Raw genomic sequence first — 19,923 nt, 5'->3', positions numbered from 1 at the left:
TGTAACCCTTAAGCCATTGGCATATTGTGGGATCCCCCAGGAGGGGAGCACGTTCCTGCCTTGGGATGATTGTGTACATAGGTGGGGTGTGAGTAGGGTCTTTGGTACACAGAGAGGAATTCCACAGGCAGGTAGGGATATGTGTGCCCATGTGAGTTTGTGTCTGTCTCTCCAAGGAGCATTTCCGTGGAGGTTATTGCCTGACCAAAGATCCAGAGACTGGGAAGGTAGAGCATTTCTGTGAGCAGCCATTGGTCAAATGTGTCTGAAGCTCCTGGGCAAGGCGTGGTGGCCTAGAAAGTGGAGGGTCACTCAGCCTTCAAGATCAGTTTGGGGGCACCTGGGTGGCTCAGATGGTTAATTGTCTGCCTTCTGCTCGGGTCATGATCCCAGGGTCCTGGGATCAAGCCCTGTATTGGGCTCCCTGCTCAGTGGGGAGTCTGCTTCTCCCTCTCCTCCCCACTCGTGCTCTCTCTCACTATCTTCCACTATCTCTGTCTCTCTCACTCTCAAACAAATAAATAAAATCTTTAAAAAAAAAAAAAAGATGAGCTTGGTCACCACCTCTTTCAGGAAGCCCTCAGCCCTACACCATCCACCCCTCACCCTTTCCTCCTCTGTAACTTTTCATTCAGTGTCCCTAGAGGGCAGGGACTTTTGCCCCCATCCGCCAAGAGCCAGAGCTGTGTCAGGTACTTTGTAAGCACATAGCGTTTGCTGACCTGAGCTAAAGCAAGAGAAGCATTTCCTCTGGCAGCGGACAAACTTGAAGGTTGTGGTTGGTTTTGGAGGGAAGTTTCTGGTGAGCTGATAGCCATGGGCCTGTAGGAAAAGAATTCCGGAATCCCATGGTCACTGACGTGGTCGTACTTAGCCCAGTGTTCAAGGCTCTCTAACACTCACATGGCCTGGATTTGAATCCCCACTCTGCCACCCACTAGCCTGCTACTTTAGCATGTTGCTTAACCTCTAACTGAACCTGGTTTCTTCATGTCTGTAATGGGGATGGTGACTGTTCCTACCTCGTCAAGGTAGGCCACAGTGTCCTGGTCAGAGAGGAGGTGAACGTTTTATTTAGCCTTGGCTGTCTTGACTGGAGCTCGAAACTTTCACAGGGAGGTGACCGGGTCTTTAAAATTAGAGCAGACCAGTGGAGGCCCATTTATCTCTTCAGTGCCCAGCGAAGAAGCAAAGCGCCAGACCAGGCCACTGGGGGCGCTTGCAATCCTGACCCTTCAGCAGGTGGAGCTCCCTGGGCTCATGTAGTCTGAGGGGGCTGGGGTCTAAGCTCTCTGCATGTACTGAGCATCTGCTGTGTGCAAGGTGCTGGGGGGCTCCCTCAAGCTATGTGCAGTAGAGTTCTGGACGTGAGACCAGCCCACCGCTGTGGGACAGAGAGCAGTGAGTGACAGGAGATTTCCATGCTGAGCCAGGTCAGACACACCACACGTGGTCGGAGTTCGGAGGTGTGGGAAATGTTGCCAGGTGTTGAAGGCGTCTGGGAAGGCTTTCTGGAGGAGGTGGGAATTGAAGTGAGTCTTGAAAGATGGGTGAAGTAACCCAATATGGTTCTCATGTAAAACAGCAAGCAGTCTGACACAGCCTAAAAAACCAACCCCAGAAAATGGCTTAAATAAATTTTGTTAAAGCTGTACAATGCAATTTATGGAGCTATTAAAAGTGGTGCATAAAATTTCATTACATGCTTGAATGAAGATGGGCAGATTGTTCCGTAGAACATGAATTGGAAAAAAGCAAGGATCCCAATCTCTATAGTGAGATGCTAGTTATGTTAAACATGTGTATATACAGAGGAAAAAATTGAAATAAAACAAGAAACAAATGGATGTTAGAAAATACTCTTGTGCATTTCCTGAATGTTCTATGATAAACATATTACTCTTTTAAGTAGAGAAGTATGGATTTTAGGGAGAGGACCACCTGCCACTGTAGGAGGTGGAAGTAACACTTCCCAACAGCAGATGAGAGTTCCGGGGATTTTTCCTTCTCTCAGCCTGTGGGTGCAGACAGGGCTTCTCCGGCTTCCTCCCTTCTGCTGGCTTCCCCTCCCTGCCTCCTTGTGCACAGGCCTGGGATGTAGCCCTGGGATGGCTGGCTTAGAAGCTGCAGGTGTCTCTGCAGGGCAGAAGGTCCCTATGGAGACAGAGACCGGGTTGGGAGAGCTCAGTTACAGGCTCTCACCTTACTCAGGTAAGCATCACGCGTGCTCCCCCTGGGCACTCGTGGGTGCCCTCCGGAGCCAGGCTTGCTTCTCCCACAACCTGAGCCGTGGCTCCGGGCCCTTGTCTCCCCACCCCAGGCCTCTTCATCACTCCCTGGCCCCCCTGGCTTGCCCCTCAGCTTGAGCTGAAGCCACTTTTCCCCAGCCCCTTACCCCTCCTCAGCATTTTTTAATCAGCTTGCAGAGTTGGGAACTCAGGCTCTCCTCTGCCTCCTTTCTTTGTGTCCCCAAGTTAGTTCTTTGTCTTTGTCAAGGCCTCACGCCCACCTGGGCTTCCTGGATCCTCGGACCCTCAGGGGCCTCTGTCTGACCTCACTGTTCCCTTGCCCTGCACCCCACCCCTCTTCAGGGGATAGGCTCCCAGGCCTTTGGGGATGACTTTTAAAACCCGATCATTCTTGCCAAGGAGCGGGACTTGGAAAGGTCTGGGAGAGTGTGGCTGGCTGGGACAGAGACTCTGGCAAAGCTGGTGGGGGGAAGGAGCACCCAGCACAAGCCGGCATTTCCCAGGGCCTGATGCGTGCTGGGCACAGATGTTTGACACCTCTTTTCATCCTTTCTCTGGTCTTTTGTGCTTCCTTCCAGAGGATTCCTGTCTGTGTTCATTTCAGGAAAATTCTGAGTCATTAGCTCTGGGCACGTTGCTTCCCCCCATCCCTTGGGTCTCTTTTGCCTGGAATTCCTCTTGGGGTTCCATTCTGGGTGTCCGTGGCTCTAGCATATTTCCTTTCTCTCCATCTCTCTGCTACATTCCGAGATCCTTCTGCCATTTCATGGTTTGCTTCTCCATTTGTGTTCAGTCTGCTCTTGAGCCCATCATTGAGTATTAAGGCTACATATTTTATTTTCAAAAGTTCTGGGGGTGCCTGGGTGGCTCAGTTGGTTAAGTGTCCGACTCTTGAGCTCAGCTCAGGTCTTGATCTCAGGGTCGTGAGTTCAAGCCCTGTGTCGGGCTCTACGCTGGTGTGGAGACTACCTAAAAAAAAAAAAAAAAGTTCTGTTTGGATTTTTTAAAAATCTGATTTTATATACTCTGTTTTCTCTTCAGATCTAGTAGATCTTTGACCTTTTACTAAAAAAAAAAAAATCCTACTTAAGGAAATAATATCTTATTCCTTTCTTATGTGTTTAAATCTATTTTTTATTTCTTTAATCATTTGACTATTACTGCCTTTTTTTTTTTTTAAGATTTTATTTATTTATTCAAGTGAGAGAGAATGAGAGATAGCACGAGAGGGAAGAGGGTCAGAGGGTCAGAGGGAGAAGCAGACTCCCCGCTGAGCAGGGAGCCCGACGTGGGACTCGATCCCAGGAATCCAGGATCATGACCTGAGCCGAAGGCAGTCGCTTAACCAACTGAGCCACCCAGGCGCCCATCTTATTCCTTTCTTATGTGTTTAAATCTATTTTTTATTTCTTTAATCATTTGACTATTACTGCCTTTTTTATCTTTTGTACTCCCTCGATCACAGGGAGTTCTCAGCGGCCCATGTCTGTTGTTCCTGTTGACCGCAGCTCACAGTGGGGTGTTCTGGGTGGGTGTGATGTAATTTCAGACCCTGTACTGTTGTCTGGTAGAGCCTTGTCTGGGCTGAGGGGGTGTCGTCCTCCAGGGGGGTTGCGGTTGCTTCCTTCAGACACCTGCCTGGGACCAAGTTAGAAACACCTCTTTTGTTAGAAACAATCTTTCTCGGCCCGAGGGGTTTCTGGGCTGTAAGGGAAAGGAATATTCAAACCCCACACTCACTGTGAGGGCAGGCCTGTGATTTCAGAATCATAGAGGAGATTTGTTTTCTTTGTTAATTCAGTGCCCGGGCCAAGGCAGAGCCGCGTTCTTATGAAAACGTGCGTCTTATCCCTAGTCCGCTCTTTCTCTGAAGGCAGGCCTTCAGACCTCCAGCTTTCCTTGGGGTCTCGACTTCAGCGTCCCTCAGGCAGGCCCAGCGCTGCCTTCCTGCCCCCTTCTAGGCCTTTCAGCCTGAGCCCCCAGCAGCCCAGCCTCCCAGCAGCTGTGGCCGGCAGAGCATCAGTGGCTGCCTGTTGCTGTCCCGTGGACGTTCCTCTCGCTCTCCGACACCCGCGGCTGGCTCTTATTAAACTCCAGGCAGTGGTGGCAGCACTTGGCTGCCTCAATAAATCCCCACAATGACTTTGGGATGGGAGTGATCTTAATATCCCCATTTTACAGATGAAGAAACCGAGGCGGAACTTTGCAAATCAAGGGTTTTTTAAGGGGTTGGTGGCACAAAGGTGTTCAGCTTGTCTCCTCTGCCGCGTTGCTTCTGAAGTAGGAGTTTCCTGGTTTCCTAGAAGCTGGAGCTAAGGCTGAGGATGTGATGCAGGTGTTGAGAGGTGGGGCCAGTTCTGTCCCAGCTCTGGGTGGCCTTTCCCACTGAGAGCCAGGGGAGGAGATGAGAACGTGGCGCCCCTGCTCCCCTCGCATGCTTGCCTCTCCGCTCATGCCCTGCTGGCACCACGGTCGGGCCCCTGTTCCTTGAAAAGGAGGGAGATTATCAGAAGCTGGTATCTGCCTGGTCATTTAAGATGTCTCAGGTGGTGATGGGGACAGCCGCTATGGGCTGCTTCTGTTCAAGGACAGATCCATGGACCCCGCTTGAGAACTTTAAAGGTGAAATCTCAGGGTGGGCAGGGTGATCTGCATTTGAACATGAACCCTGTATGAGTCTTCCCTGCCTTGAACAAGCCACTGGCTTATGATTTACAATCTGGAACTTCCTTCTCGTGGTGGGTTCTGGGAGGCTGGGCAGGCCTGGGTGTGTGTATGTGTGAGAGAGAGAGAATGAATGTGAACATGGGTGTGGTCCATCCTCAGGGAACTGAGCAGCTAGGCCAGGAGCTGTGCGATAGTCAGGTGGGCAGACCAAAGCTAGTGAGAGAAGAGACCCCCCCCTTTCCAACTCCCCCTGCCCCCAGGCTCCTCCCCACTTTGCTGCTTCTGCTCTCACCAGCAGATGGCGCCATGTCACCAGCCGACCAGGTGACAGGTGCCTGAGACCGGGACTTGACCAGACTTGACCAGACTTGCTGGGCAGGCGTGAATGCCCACGTCCTGATGAGGGCTTCCACTCCCAGCCCAGCTCACGTCCTGTATTTACATTCCTAGCTGGGTCCCACAGGGATCTGATTTTGCAGCCCCTTTCTCGAGCAACGGTATTCAGAAAGCTCAGTATTCAGGAAGCACTTAATACATACACTCACTCAATCAGAATATCTTCCCTTGGGTCAGACACTGCCCTTCTTCAAGAAACACCACACTGAGCACCTACTGTGTGTACCCCACTTAGAGGAACCAAGTGGCCCAGGAGTGCCCAGTCTGGAGGGGGAGGCAGACACACACATTCACACACACACACGTGCTCTCTCAGGCACGCTGTCAGGGAGGGGAGCCGCCAGGGGCTGTGGGGGAAGCAGTTTTTCTTGACCCTAGGCAGGGGCCCGCATGCTGTTCCTGGCCCTGAGCCCAGGAAGCTGGTGCTGGCGGGGACAACAGGTGTGCCTGTTGCTCAGCTGTGTCCTGGCCGGGGGAGTCCTGAGGGCCAGCCAGGCACAGGTCAGTTCTGAATGTGCGGAAGAGGGAGTGGGCCCTCAGAGGGCAGCCCTCCGCCTGGCCTGGGCCACCTGTCTGTTCGCCACGAGGGCTGGAAGCCTCTGATCTGTGTCCTCAGCTTCCTGCCTCTCAATTGGGAAGGCAGGCTGCTATCACTATGAACCTTTGATTAAAAAAAAAAATCTGATCGGTATTACATGTGCCTAGTGTACAGAGCATGAGATCCAAAGGATAAACAGTGGGAAGCCAGGCTTCCTTCCACCCTGTCCTCTGTGCCCTGGCCCCTTCCTCCTTGGCATCGTGTCTTGTGGAAGCAGAGGGCTAGTTATAAGGCCCTGTTGGGATTAGACTGACAAGCTCTGGAATGGCTAGGGGTGAGGATGGTTAGCTGGGGTCCTGAGACTTTTTCTGGACTGTTTCCAGCAGTGGCGAGAGAGGACCCCAAAGCCCAACAGGTGTGGCTCAGGTCTCTCTGCTGGGGTTCCCGGAATCCCCTGCTAGAGCTTTGGGAGCTCCAATGGCCACAAGTCCCACCTGCCCCTCCTCCAGCCCCACTGTGGACTTTAGACTTCTGGGGGGATGGAGGCCAAGAGTGGGGGTCAGTGGTGGGTGACCTCCAGCATGGCCATCCTGTGTCTTGGGTTCCTGGTCACCGCAGTGCTGCCCCACACAGGGTGCTCAGCATGCATCTGCTGGGTGCATGGACAGGTGCCCTCAGCCCCTCCGCTGTTGGGGCAGACCACTCAGGACTCCCCACTTAACCCTCCCCCCGTCATTCTTCCATCTGCGGAAAGGAAACTGCCCGGCTGTGAGAACTGGTCCAACCCTGAGTGGGTTCCAAGGAGGCCCTGTGGGAGGCGGAGAGGCCTGCACAGCAAGGAGGCCATTAGCCAGGTGTGAAACACTTGCAGGATGGAAAATGAACCAAGTGGATGAGCCCTCCCTCTACTGTCTGTAGTTGTATACGCCCTGGGCACTGGCTGAGCGCCCGTGCTGAGGGGTGGTATGGAAGAGGAAGCATTGCCGCTGAGCCCCCCGAGGAGGGGGCAGGTTTGGGTGTGTGGGTGTGGGTCAGGCGTGCGGGGAAGGCCATTGTAGGGGAGGGCGTCTCTTTGGGTAAAGGCGTGACCACAGGCAGGCAGGCTGGTGCTTGCAAGGGGGACGACAAGGCTGTGTGAGCCGGGAGAGTGAGGGGAGCCCTCGGGTGTCACCTTCAGTAGTTTCTACAGCGAAGTCCTATTGTTGATGCAAAATGAACAAACCTTTTAGAATCTCTAAAAGCAAGAAGGAGAGTTTTATTAGAGCCCAACTTAGGACAGCTGCCCAGGAAACACACTCTGCATGGGGAAGAAAGTGTGCCGCAGAATGAACGGATTTTACAGGGTTATATATTACAGGTTATATACTTGTTACATCTTGGAAAAGCTCAGAAAATTGTAGATTAGCATATAGGCAGGAGTCACGAACGTTATGATGAAGGACTGTAGGGAGTAGGAGCATTGATCGATATCTCAAGGACAAGGTGGTTTTTCCACAGGCCACTCATTCACAAAGGAGATGCACAGGGTACGCGTGGCGGGCCATAAATCAGGTTTTTGGTTTGAACAAAGTTTTATATACAGTCACGTTGACTTAGAAAGAAATCTAAAATGGCTTCCTTTGTATAGCAGGCCTTTAGAGAGTTTTTTCTCTCATCATTTCCCCCTTTTGACCTATTATCTTTTGACAGAAAGTATTGATGGCCATTATTCTGTCCCTTGATTCCAGGGTGATTGCTTATATCTGCCCTGGGTCCATCATGTTTCTTGATGCTAGGCCCAATTTAGGTCACCTAGGAGTCTATGCCGGGGAGTCAATAGTAGGGCCTCTGATAGGGAATATTACAATTGATATATACTTTTTCAGTGAGAGCAAATTGTCTTGCAAACATGTATGTGTGCTTTGTGGTGAGTTTTGCCTTTACATTTTTGGGGTGATATTTATAGCCTATATACAGAAATAGTAATAAAAGCCCAATTAATAACATTTGAGGTAACCAACAGGGAATAGGTACAGAATTAGAAAGACAAGAGAAAAATCCATTTTAAGTACTTTGATCATCTTAAATTAGAGTATCTTTTACCTTCTTTATTTATGGTTATTTGTGCTTTGTGATATAGTTGAGCTGATTGGTTTAAATGGTAATTAAATTTTCTGTTATTATATGTAACAATTTCCCTGGCCAGTTGGTTTCCATAAATATTACATCTTGTGGTGGTTATAATTCTATCTCCCAAAATATTTGGTCATCAATATTAATATTAGCATAATTTTTAAAAAGATTGTATTTATTTATTTGAGAGATAGTGAGAGAGAGCGTACTAGCAGGGGGAAGGGCAGAGGGAGAGGGACAAGCAGAGCTGCTGAGCAGGGAGCCTGATGTGGGGCTCGATCTCAGGACCCCAAGATCATGACCTGAGCCAAAGATACACTTAACCGACTGAGCCACCCAGCACCCCAATATTAGCATAATTTTAAAAAGATTTTATTTATTTATTTATTTATTTGAGAGACAGAGCATGAGCAGGGGGAAGGGCAGAGGGAGAGGGAGAGAGAGAATCTCAAGCAGGCTCCCCGCTGACTGTGGAGCATGACATGGGGCTCGATCTCATGTCCCTGAGATCACGATCTGGGCTGAAACCAAGAGTCGGACAGTTAACTGACTGAGCCACCCAGGTGCCCCAGCATAATTTTTGTTAGCATCAGGCAATTCTGTTTGAGTTGCAAAGCTAATATTACACCATATAGCCGTAGCATTATGATGAAAAGTACTCTGGTTACAAAAAGTACAGAGGTGTTTTATAAACCTTTCCAATGAAATCTTCCTTTTCTTATATACCCTATGTTATGGACATAGCCGTTTGTATGGGCATAGCTGTTATAGGCCAAGTTGGCGTGAATTCAGGGTTCCTTGTTGTTCAGGGCATAACCATGTATCTTGCCTGAATTTGCAAATGTCAGTAGATATTGGAATCCAGAAAGAATCATTGGCTGAAGAGACCCATTTTCCTCCGATGGGAAGAACTCTGGCGATATCTACAATAGTTCCTGTTAAGACATTGAAAAATGTCAAAGCCTGGTCAGCTATACATTTGGGTACTGAGGACAATAATTGAACATTTATATAAGATACAGGAGTCTTTAGTGATTTTCCACAGATGAGGCAAGCTGTACATTTTTGGGTTTCTGCAGTTAGTAAAGGCCACTGACCAGTAGTTACCTCAGAATCTTCTGGGTTGTATGGCAAAGTTAGATTTGGGAGGGGGCTGAATCCAAGTCACTCCCAGAACAGCGTCTCTGAAAGATACCCATGTTTTTGTTTTTGTTTTTTTAATTTCGTCTTAGGCTTTTCCATCCACAAAAACATGGTTAGTGATTACATTGGATATTTGGGCATGTTGGACAAGCTACCACTAAGTTTCTCCCATTGTGCCTGGGAGCCTTTCTCATAAATTATCACCTAAGTTTATAGAGACACAAGGGTCAATCCGTTGAATGTTATATACAATGCAGCTTAAGTTTGAGTTAGATGGTATTTCTTGAGAGGTTTTTTCTAGTGGAGGCCCTTCATAATGTATAAGCACCGGAAGCTAACGGAACATTAGAGTGTTTCCAAGAGGTCATAAACATTTTACCTAAGTTCTCCATTATAATAGGGTGCTAGGGGAGTATTTGAAGTTATATTAGTTAAATTAATGAGTAACCATGACATTTTACCAGAATATAATAAAGGGGGAGATGAAAGCAAACACGTAGGTTTTTATTGTCTTCTAATATTACAATCTAAAAAGGAAGAAGAGTAGAACCACAGGCCTGGTCCCGAATCTTGGGAAAGTAGTCTACCCTGATGTCATCTACTTCTCATCCTGGTTTGTAGTTCAGATGGCTCTGATGATCTTTAGTGGCCCACTGAGCAATAGGCACAGAGATTATGTACGTGTGAGCTATTGTGGCCGATTTCTTTACATCAAATTTAGTTTGTAGGGCTTCAGGAAAAAAGGGCAGTTTTGTTCTCAAATGATTCCAGGTCAAAAGGGCGGGAGAAAAAATCAACATGTTAGTTTGGAGAGTTGTAGCCAGGCATTGGAGGGCACTAGAAGAAATTAGGATCTGGTCTAGTTTCTAATGAATGGTATTAAAATCTAACATCTACAAAGATGTGTTACCTGGAAACATTTTCTTTCTATAATCACCCTCATTTTTACCAAAAATAGCCAAAATAAGGGTGCCTGGGTGGCTCAGTCGTTAAGCGTCTGCCTTCAGCTCAGGTCATGATCTCAGGGTCCTGGGATCGAGCCCCGCATCAGGCTCCCTGCTCTGGGGGAAGCCTGCTTCTCCCTCTCCCCCTGCTTGTGTTCCCTCTCTCTGTTAAATAAATAAATAAAATCTTTAAAAACAAAACAAAAAAACAAAAATAGCCAAAATAAGACAAATTTATTTGTAAAATAAGTCCAGTTTTAACAAACTTGGCCTAATTTATTTATATAAGCACAGAAAGAATAGTGATTGACCACGTAAGTTCTTTTAAATCTGTTTTGCTGGAACTTTTTATAAGGAATTTTAGATTGAACTTTTAATAGCTTCTAAAGGCCAGAAGCCAAGCCAAATATTTGCCATCAGTTTGCCCGCAATACTTGTAGATTTGAGTGAATTCCTCTTCTCAAGGTCCCCCAAATATCATGAGGTTCCTGCATGTGCCAGGAAGTGACCTTCTTTACTCACTTGGTAAGATTGCTGGGAACTCTGTTAGCAAGATGTTGGGCCAGCATTTTTAAGGGGTTCTATTGGCTCCATAAAGTCAACCTTAGGTCCTTAAAGCTGTCTGGTCATATCTGAATCTGTGCATGTCTTTCTCTAAATACAACCTTCCCGTTAAAACCTTGGTAATATAGCCAAAGGTGTCCTGTTAAGAGAACAGATTCTTTTCTTTTTTTTTTTTTAAGATTTATTTATTTATTTTAGAGCGAATGAGAGAGAGAGAGAGAGCTGAGGGAGGAGCAGAGGAAGAGAGAGAATCTTAAGCTGGCTCACACTCAGCATGGAGTCCAGTGTTGGGCTCGATCTCACCATCCTGTGATCATGACCTGAGCCAAAATCAAGAGTTGGACGCTTAACCAACTGAGCTACCCGGGCACCCCTGTAAGTCAGAGCTTAAGAGAAAAAGTTTTCTTAAATCTAGAAGAGCAAACATTAGAACCAGCAATATTTCAAATAAGAGTCATAAAAACTCTAATCATCTTTCTCAATTCATTTAGTCCCACGTTACTAATTCTTGTTCTGATTGAATGCGGCTTTTCCATTAGTTCCAGAAGTTCTTACCCAGTTTAGTTTTATGATCTTAAACGTACTGTATTTGTCAAAAAGTCCTTTTCATGACTCTCTTCAAAAGATGAAACACACTTTCAAGAGCATCAGAACAATACTGTAAATAACAAAACACTGAAAGATGGACATGGTTAAAGATTGGATGACAGTTCATTATAGTGCAGCTGACAAGGAAATGCAGTTATTTCTGTGACACACAACATTTCAATAATTAGAATGTCAAGAGATGGTTTTTTTTTTATACCTTTATGTCCTTTATACCAGGACATGTTAAAACTTTAGGGATTTCATATGATTTCTAGAACGGTTACAGCATTTACTCATATAATATAACCTAAGAAGATTATCACTGTTTGTTTGACAGTGCTTCCCATGTAACCTAACATGCCGAATAAACAAGCCTAATTAGTCAAAAAGCGACCTTATTTTTTTTAAGTAAGTTCTATGCCCAAAGCGGGGCATGAACTTACGACCCCAAGATCAAGCAGCACATGCTCTGTCGACCGAGCCAGCCAGGCACCCCTGATTAGTCAAAAAGACTTCATTTAGAATTTGAATATTTGGGAACGTTTGTCAAAAACCTCTGAAGGTTTTAAAGTATATACCTAAATAGGACTTAATATTTACTTAGCTATTTAACCAGGGTGGCAATTACAGATTCCAAAGGCAAACACAGAAGTTTACCTGGTTTTTAGCAAAACATAGCTCCACTGATATTGAGAAGTTTCGGTTCTCTTAAATAATCAAACACCTGATAGACAAAGCATAGAAACTTTGGTTTCCTGGGCAGATTAAAAAAACAACAACTTTGTTTATAATTTCTTATCAAGAGCAGACCAACAACCCAAGAAAACTTTGTCTTTTTAACACAGAGAGACGCCGAATCTCAATCTTATACCAGTGTACTTTTAAAATTCATTCATTCCAATCTTAGTCCTGACGCACATAAAACTCTTTTCCAATGATTCCCCTCACAAACCTACAACTTTCTTTTTTATTCATATTCTGACCTAAGCCTTCTCTCTCTCTCTCTCTCTCTCACCAGTCTCATTTTAGGACAAATTTACTTTTTTTTCCCTCAGTGAAAATGTATTCCCATTCCTCACACCTTTCTCACCAACAACACATCTTGGTTTCCTTGGCATTCAGAGTTGCTTGCCTTATCATTTTCCAGTATTCTTAATTACATTTATCAGAACTTTTACTTTTAGAAACCTATCTCCAGTGAAAACTAAGTAGTGACCAACTGTGAACTATTACCCCAGAATTCTTCAGATTGGAAATTTATGAATACATTTCATAATTTCTAGAAATGTGTGTTTTTTTTTTCATAGTACAACTTTCAATAAAGCACAAAGCACATTTACCAACAGACCCAAGTGTCCTCAGTTTCTTTGCAGTAAGAAGCCAAAAGCAGACAAACCTACGTTCATTAATCAGTGCTTTTGTATTCTGTCTTATTTGGAAAAGACTTAGCTAACCAGTGAATTCAACCCAGTTTATCATTAAACTTAGCAAAACTTCAAAGTTTCAGGTTACCAAAGATTTTGAAAGCTATAAACCTTTGTATTTATTCAACCTATTTTTTAAATTATTTATTTGTAAGTAATCTCTACCCCCAACATGGGGCTCGAACTCACTGCCCTGAGCTCAAGAATTGCATGCTCTTCTGACTGAGCCAGCCAGGCGCCCGTTGACCTATTTAACAGTTACCCGTGAAAACTTCATGAGACAGACAAAATTAACCATCATTTTAGTCATTTTTACTGACAGATTGCAACAGCTAAAAGATGAATTTAATAAACTCAGAAGTTGATTATCTGTATTATATTTGATGTTGAGAATGCCAAAAGACATGCCTATTTTAAACCAATGCACTTTAATACTGAATCGTTTTCCAGATCCCGTGAACTTAAAAAACATTTGCATTAATCTTCGTCTGAGTTTTAGAACACCTGATTCTTATAAGTGCTTGCCTTTTAACAATTAAATAGAACTCTTTTACAGATTAATTTTGGCAATGCCACCTGGAAGTAGAAAAAATATCTCACGTCTGTAACACACATGGACAAACATGATGCAAACAAAATCTAGCCTTTGTTTCATTAATTTTTGTGGAGAGGACATTAAAGGCCCAATTTCCAAATATCTCCTTTTTATGGAAACAGATCTCATTGCAAGATAGCATTGTAATTTATAGATCCATTCATTAGTTATTTCCCATTTTCCAGTTAGAACATGGCCAGTTTTGTCCAGAGATGCCAAAAGCTGTGCCCACAAACAAACCAGAAGCCCAGAATACCTCCATGCATGTTGGTTCCTCCTCAAAAGCCTGGAGCTTCTCTGAGTGACCCAGACAGCTCCCTCATTTCTGGTTGCTCAGCTTTCTTTAATTGTATGTGCAAGAAAACTAATTTAGACATGTCAGAAGAACCCCATATGGGCCATCTGAGACTCGGGTTATCCGTAGCTCCATTTACCTATTTCAGCAAGCACTTGCACAGGGCGGCGCCATATGTGTTGTATGTACAACCTGCTGGGGTTCCTGTGAGTGGTTGTTGGTTTCCCCAGGAGCTCTTCCACTTTTGAAGAGATTCTCCATTCGTGTTAGTTTTGGTGTTGGAATAGGGCTTGAGCAAAATCTAAGGATATTAAGTGGGGTTGGATCGAGAGGGTGGTGTTGGTGAACGTCCCCGCCAAAGGGCCGTGGTGCGCTCTATTTTGTGTCTCCATCTCTCCCAGCAAGGTCTGAGACCACCAAGAGGGCTCGGAGTGCCATTAAAAGGATGAGTCCTTTTGTGTGTGTCCCCGAACAGGCCAATTGCTAATTACCTGATGCGATGGGAAATTCCTACGGGACTGCTACACATTTCAAGGAATATCCTCAGACACTTGCACCAGGCTTTCAGTCACTGGAAAGCACCATTTGGCCAGAAGGACCATGTCCCTTCTCTTCGGAGCTGACTGATTCAGTCTCTCATATTTCCAGCCAGAAAATGGATTCAAGGCTTATATTAATAACAGAAGTCAGAACAATGCCAAGTTAAAACAACCACCCCATCCACTCCAGCCCTTCTAGGTCATTTCCACCTCGAGAACATTACCAGTAACCCTCAACAGCTCAAATAAAAGTCAGGACCATTAACTCAAATTGAGGAGGTCCAGATATGAGAAGTCACTGATACCCCTTTGAGGTGTGGAGAAGTCAGAGGGGCACAGGGGGCCCGTGCTGGTGCCAAGTGGAGAGTTCGAGATGGTCCCCAGGTGTCCCTGAGCCCCTTGCTCTGATATCCTGCCATCTACCCCAAAAATGGTAACTCAAAATGAGCAAACCTTTAGTATCTCTAAAAGCAAGACTTTCATTTGAGCCAAGTTAGGACAGCTGCCCCCACAAACACGCCCTTTGCAGGGAAGAAAGGGCTCTGGAGAACGAACAGTGTTTACAGGGTTATATACTTGTTACATCTTGGAAAAGCTCAAAAGATTGTAGATTTGCATGTAGGCAGGAGTCACAGTTGTAAAGGAATGCAGGGAGGAAGAGCAGTGATCACCATCTCAAGGACAGGACACGTTTTCTTTAGGCTGCTTTCTCACAAAGCAGATGCACAGTGCACGCGTGGTGGGCCATGAATCAGGCTTTCGAACGAAGTTTATGTACAGTCATGTTGATCTGGAAAGAAATCTAAAGGGGCGCCTGGGTGGCTCAGTCGGTTAAGCGTCTGCTTTCAGCTCAGGTCATGATCCCAGGGTCCTGGGATCGAGCCCCGCGTCGGGCTCCCTGCTCAGCGGGAAGCCTGCTTCTCCCTCTCCCTCTGCTGCTCCCCCTGCTTGTGCTCTCTCTCTCTCTCTCTCTGTTTCAAATTAAAATCTTAAAAAAAAAGGAAAAGAAAGAAAGAAATCTAAAATGGCTTCCCTTGTATATCAGGCCTTTAGAGAGTTTTTCCTCTCATCACTCTCTACACAGGGTTTCGGTCCTAAAGACAGCCTAAGAATGAAAATCACCTAGAGTCAAAATGACCTGTGAATACGAATGAGCTCACACTTCTTTAATACCCACGATGTGCTAAACTGTCCCAGGTGTTTTGTGTGTGTCTCATTCAGTCCTCACTGGGGCCCTGTGATCTGTTCATCACTCAGCCGTGAGGGAGCTGCTATTACTCTCGACTCCCAGAGGGAGGAGACTCGGCACAGAAAGCCTAAAAAGCCTAAGCCGCTTCTCCAAGGTGGGGGGGTGGGGGGGAGTCAAAGGCGGGCACTCTGGCTGCAGAGTCACCATTCTTACCCCTGGCTTAACCAACAGCATGGTGTAGAGCGCGCTGATGGCTGGGAATCAGGGGAAGTCACTGGCTGTGGACAACAGACCCGTGTTGTAGGGAAAGAAGTGCTTCGGACGTCACGCTCAGCCTCTGAGGTCAGAAAGTTCCGTGGGCCCTAAGTGCCTCTGCTGTACTTAATCTGGCAGTTTCTGAGCAGGGAGTGACATGATCCAGGTGAGGTTAAGGCAGATCATCACTGGGCTGAGGATGGATGTGAGAGCAGCAGGAGGGAAACCAGGGAAGAGGCACCTTCCGTGGGCCAGGCCTGAGCTGGTGTGGCTTTGTCCTGAGTGGGGCCTGGGGTTGGGGGAGACGGGCAGGGAAGGCGGTGGATGGGGGTGGGCAGCTCATTGGTTGTGGGAGCACGCAGTTAGAAGCCTGGTCATGCCATAGCAGAAATAAGGAAGTCCATGCCATAGCAGAAATAAGGAAGTTTGGGGTGGATAAAGGGATTCTGATGAGTTGGGGTCCCCAAGGGACACATCCCTGAAGAAGTGCACGGCAAAGGGACTGGAAATATTAGCACAGCCAGCTGGAAATGGAGATTTCTATGGAAGGGCTGCTGCCTGGGAGCAGCGCTGTCTGTCTCAGCCCCCACCCTAATTGTGGGGGCCCTGACAGCCCCCAGAGCATCCTTCACCTCTCCCTGCAGCGTAGCCACCTGGACACCTGGCTGTCACTGGCACCTGAAGCAGCGTTTTTTTAAGGTGAAGAGAAATACTGAAATCACTCGGATAATTATGCAGCCTCACAAGGTACATGTTGGCAGAAGACTGAAAACGTTCTGCCTCAGAGAGAGAACCAAACAGAGGGTGTTGTGGCATCAAACGCTGGCGTTCCTCAAGGAGGAAAGTGTTAGCCTTGGGAAGGTGATTTAGCGAGACGGGGGTTTATTAAAATCACATATTTCCAGAAACGCCAGTATACCACGGAGGGGCTCCGACACACCCCACGCGGTCAGTGTGGTGACTGACTGAAACGAGAGATCTCCGCCGTCCTCTGCGGGCTAGGAAATGTGGTTCCTTCCGAGAGACAAGTGTGGCAGAAGGTCATTCTCTTTGAAGACGAGGTTGGATTCGATAGACTTGTCATTGGCACCTGCCTCATCTTGGTTGACTGTTTTGCTAAGGCACCTATTTTAGTCGTGCACCAATTTATCCCCAGGATTCCTTATTCTGTCAAGTTCATTTCAGCAGACCTTTATTCACCGTGTGCTGTGTCAGGCTCTGGAACGCTCTGCAGAGGACGGGAAAGTGAGGGAAGCAGGAGGGAGCTAACTACTGAGCTCTGGCAGGCGTCCCATTATACCGTGTGTGTGTGCACACGCGTGCTCGCGTGCATGCTTGTGTTTCTGCCTGGGCTGCCCTCTGCCTAGATCTTTGCATGCCATGCTCCTTCCTACTCTTGTCTCAGCTAAGTACCACTTCCTCTGAGAAGCCCTCCCTGACCACCCTAGTAAGGGTGGCCCCTGCCTCTGCCTCAGTCACCTGGTCTGCCATCACACCGTTTTCTTTTCTTAAGAGCAGTGTTGCTGCTTGACATTCCCTCAGGTATTTGTCTATATTTACTACCCTTCTCCCTGCACTAGAATGTAAGCCCCTTGAGGTCAGGGACTCTGTCTTGCTCACCACCGTCTGCCCCGACAGTGCTAGCTCAGGAGACCTTTGTCAAGCGAATGACTGCATCTGATTTCCTCAACAGCTCTGGACAGGTGGTGTTTTCACATCACTCATAGAAGGGGAAACTGAGGCTCTGGGAGGGCCCTGGTTTGCCTGGATTTTCACAGCCAGCAGATCTTGTGCTGGACTTTGCACTTGAGTCTGTGGGCCTCCCACGCCCCCTGTGACATGCTTCCCCACCTCAGTGGAACCTGATCCCTGCCCTCTGGGAGCTCTCTGCCCAGCCAGGAAGCGTGGGCACCCCGACAGATTCGACAGACACACAAAGGGGGCTTGAAGGCGGGAGCAATGACATCACTAGAAGACATGAGCAAAGACTTCATGGAAAGGCAGCCTTTACAAGGTGTTGTAATATGGTGGTGATGAGAGAGAAGGTTTTTGAGGCTAAAGGTATAGCACCAGCAAAAATACAGAGATGGGAAAGTAAAGGGAGTTTGCAGGGAACAGTGAGCAGTCTGGCTTGGCCTGGGGGTGGGAACTCCCATGAATTGTGTGAGGGACTTCTGGGAAGGGGAGGTCGGACCCAGACCCCTCGGCGGGAATGCAGGGCTGCAGAGGGTGGGTTCCACCCATATGGCGTCGGCGTCCTGAAGGTTCTCAAATGGGCAAGGGTATTCAGGTGATGGGGAGGGAAAGGTGGGGGCAGGGGGCAGAGGCAGGGAAAGGGATTCTTTAATAAAGGAACAGCCGCGGTCATTGTCAAGGTGGATTCCAGGGATATAAAACTGTTTTCAGGTAACCAGAAGACCATCTTAGTTGAAATCTTCACATCTTGGCTGCAGAGGGCTTGGTTCTTGCTGTGAACTCAAACCTTAGACAGCTATTAGCTCACTGTTTTCCTCGTTCCGCAAAAGGGCCACTGTGCCCCCATTTTACAAAGGGAGAATAACAAGACAAAGCTTCTCAGTGGTGAAGGGTAGAGTTAAGTCCAGAGGTGTTTGCCCAGCTCAGTGCCAGGCCTGAGGGGTCATCAGCAGGAGGATGCACATTTCTCCTGTCAAGTTCACCGCTCATGGGTCTCAGATTCAAGTCTGCAGATACTTACCAGTTGGGAGAAGATGATCCAGGACGAACAGCAAGGCAGGTGTCCTGGAGTTGGAGGCGAGGTGGTTAGGGCAGCCTTCCTGGGGGAGGTGGGGCTGGCGGGCCAGAGGATTTGTGGGGGCAGAGGGGAGAGGGTGTTCCAGACTGGGTGAATGGCACGGACCAAGTCCAGGTGGCAAGTGAGCTCAAGGACTGGCGGGCGGGCAAGACAGGGCATGCAGGCTGGTGGCCCCGCACTGGTGTTTGATGGAGTCAGATGCTGAGCACAGATGCTCTTTGGAGACGTTTGCTACTGTTTCCTGGTCCCTTCATCCAGCTGTGACCTCAGGAAGCCCAATTACTGCTCAGAAAACCCATTCCTTGCAGGCCTGTTCGTTGTTTCAGACCCTGACGGCTTGAGGAGAAAAGGTGAAAATTTAGTCAGTCATTAAGCGTGCAGCTCTCTTGTGCCCGGGGCCCTGCCTTTGTTGGTAAGTGCAGTCTCCCCACTGTCAGCCACAGCCCCCTCACCATCTGCCCTGCTCAGAAGTGGGCTCCAGGCGAGCGCAGCTGTCTGCAATCTCATCACCCCCAGAGATGTCCACGTGTACCTACATGTGGGCTCCGGCCCCATGGCCAGCACCTCAGCCCAGGCAGGGGTACCCCTAGGGCAGACCCCAGGCTTCTCCGGTGCCCAGCACATCAGGCCGGGGAAATTTATTCTGGGACATGCATTGTCCCCTACTGTGGATGAGGCATTGTGCCGGGCACTGCAAGTGTTGGGGAGCCTGAGGGGCATCTGGACACGATTCCTGCAGCAAGAAACAAGTGTTTGCCTCCCTTTGACCGTGTGCAGGTGACGTTCACAGTTTTCGCCATGTCAGAGGGCCCGCTCTGCTCATTCATAGGTGGAATAACGTGGTCGACCCTGAAGTTGGGCTGCCCTGATTCGAAGCCTGGCTCTGCCACCTGTTGGCTGGGTGACATTGGGCAAGTGATTTTACCTCTCTGATCAAGTTAAGTCTGATTGGAGTTAGGTTTCAATTTGCTCATCTCTAAAAGGTCCTTGCTTTCTAGAGTTGTAAGGATGAAAATTGTGTTATGTTTAGAAGGGTGGGCAGCATATACTCAGGGCTGTAAAAGTATTAGCTGTGATTATTGTTAATTAGCATTTTTCTTTAAATGAAGTTCTCTTAAATAAAATTTAAAAGGATTTTATATCATGACTATAAATGGAAAATCAATACCTGGTAACCATAAAAATAAATATGAAAACAAAACATGGTTAGAAAATCTTAGGTATATAGGTTGGGCTTAAATCTGCTCCCCCATTGGAAAGGGGGTACAGCAAAGATGAGAGGTGATGGCCAGCCCCGGACTGAGAGTTTGAAATAGGCATTTTTCGCCCTGTGGCTCGCTGCCATTTGCATAGTGATTACCATCCAATTCCTGCTTCTCAAAGTGGTGTCAGCATCAGCATTACCAGGAAGTTCATTAGAAATGCAGATTCCTAGGTCCCATCCCAGAGCTGCTGAATCAGAACCTGCATGCTAACAAGGTCTCCAGGTGACTCCTGGGTACATTCTGGTTTTTTGTTTTTGTTTTTTAAGATTTTATTTATTTGACAGAGAGAGACACAGTGAGAGGAAACACAAGCAGGGGGAGTGGGAGAGAGAGAAGCAGACTCCCGGGAACACAAGCAGGGGGAGTGGGAGAGAGAGAAGCAGGCTC

General features: G+C 47.5%; 1 protein-coding gene across 3 annotated transcripts in view; it reads left to right on the top strand.

The window, feature by feature from the left end:
* The window catches only part of LOC118018340 (leucine-rich repeat-containing protein 20), a 110,725-nt gene that overhangs the window by 30,747 nt on the left and 60,055 nt on the right, over positions 1 to 19,923 (top strand). The gene's annotated exons all lie outside the window — the stretch shown is intronic.

The sequence above is a fragment of the Mirounga leonina genome, unplaced genomic scaffold (genome assembly GCF_011800145.1).
Source record: "Mirounga leonina isolate KUSES-001 unplaced genomic scaffold, KU_Mleo_1.0 Mir_106, whole genome shotgun sequence".
NCBI classification, from domain to species: Eukaryota; Metazoa; Chordata; class Mammalia; order Carnivora; family Phocidae; genus Mirounga; species Mirounga leonina.
The sequence above is the reverse complement of the archived record's forward strand: the minus strand, read 5'-3'. Positions and strand labels throughout refer to the sequence as shown.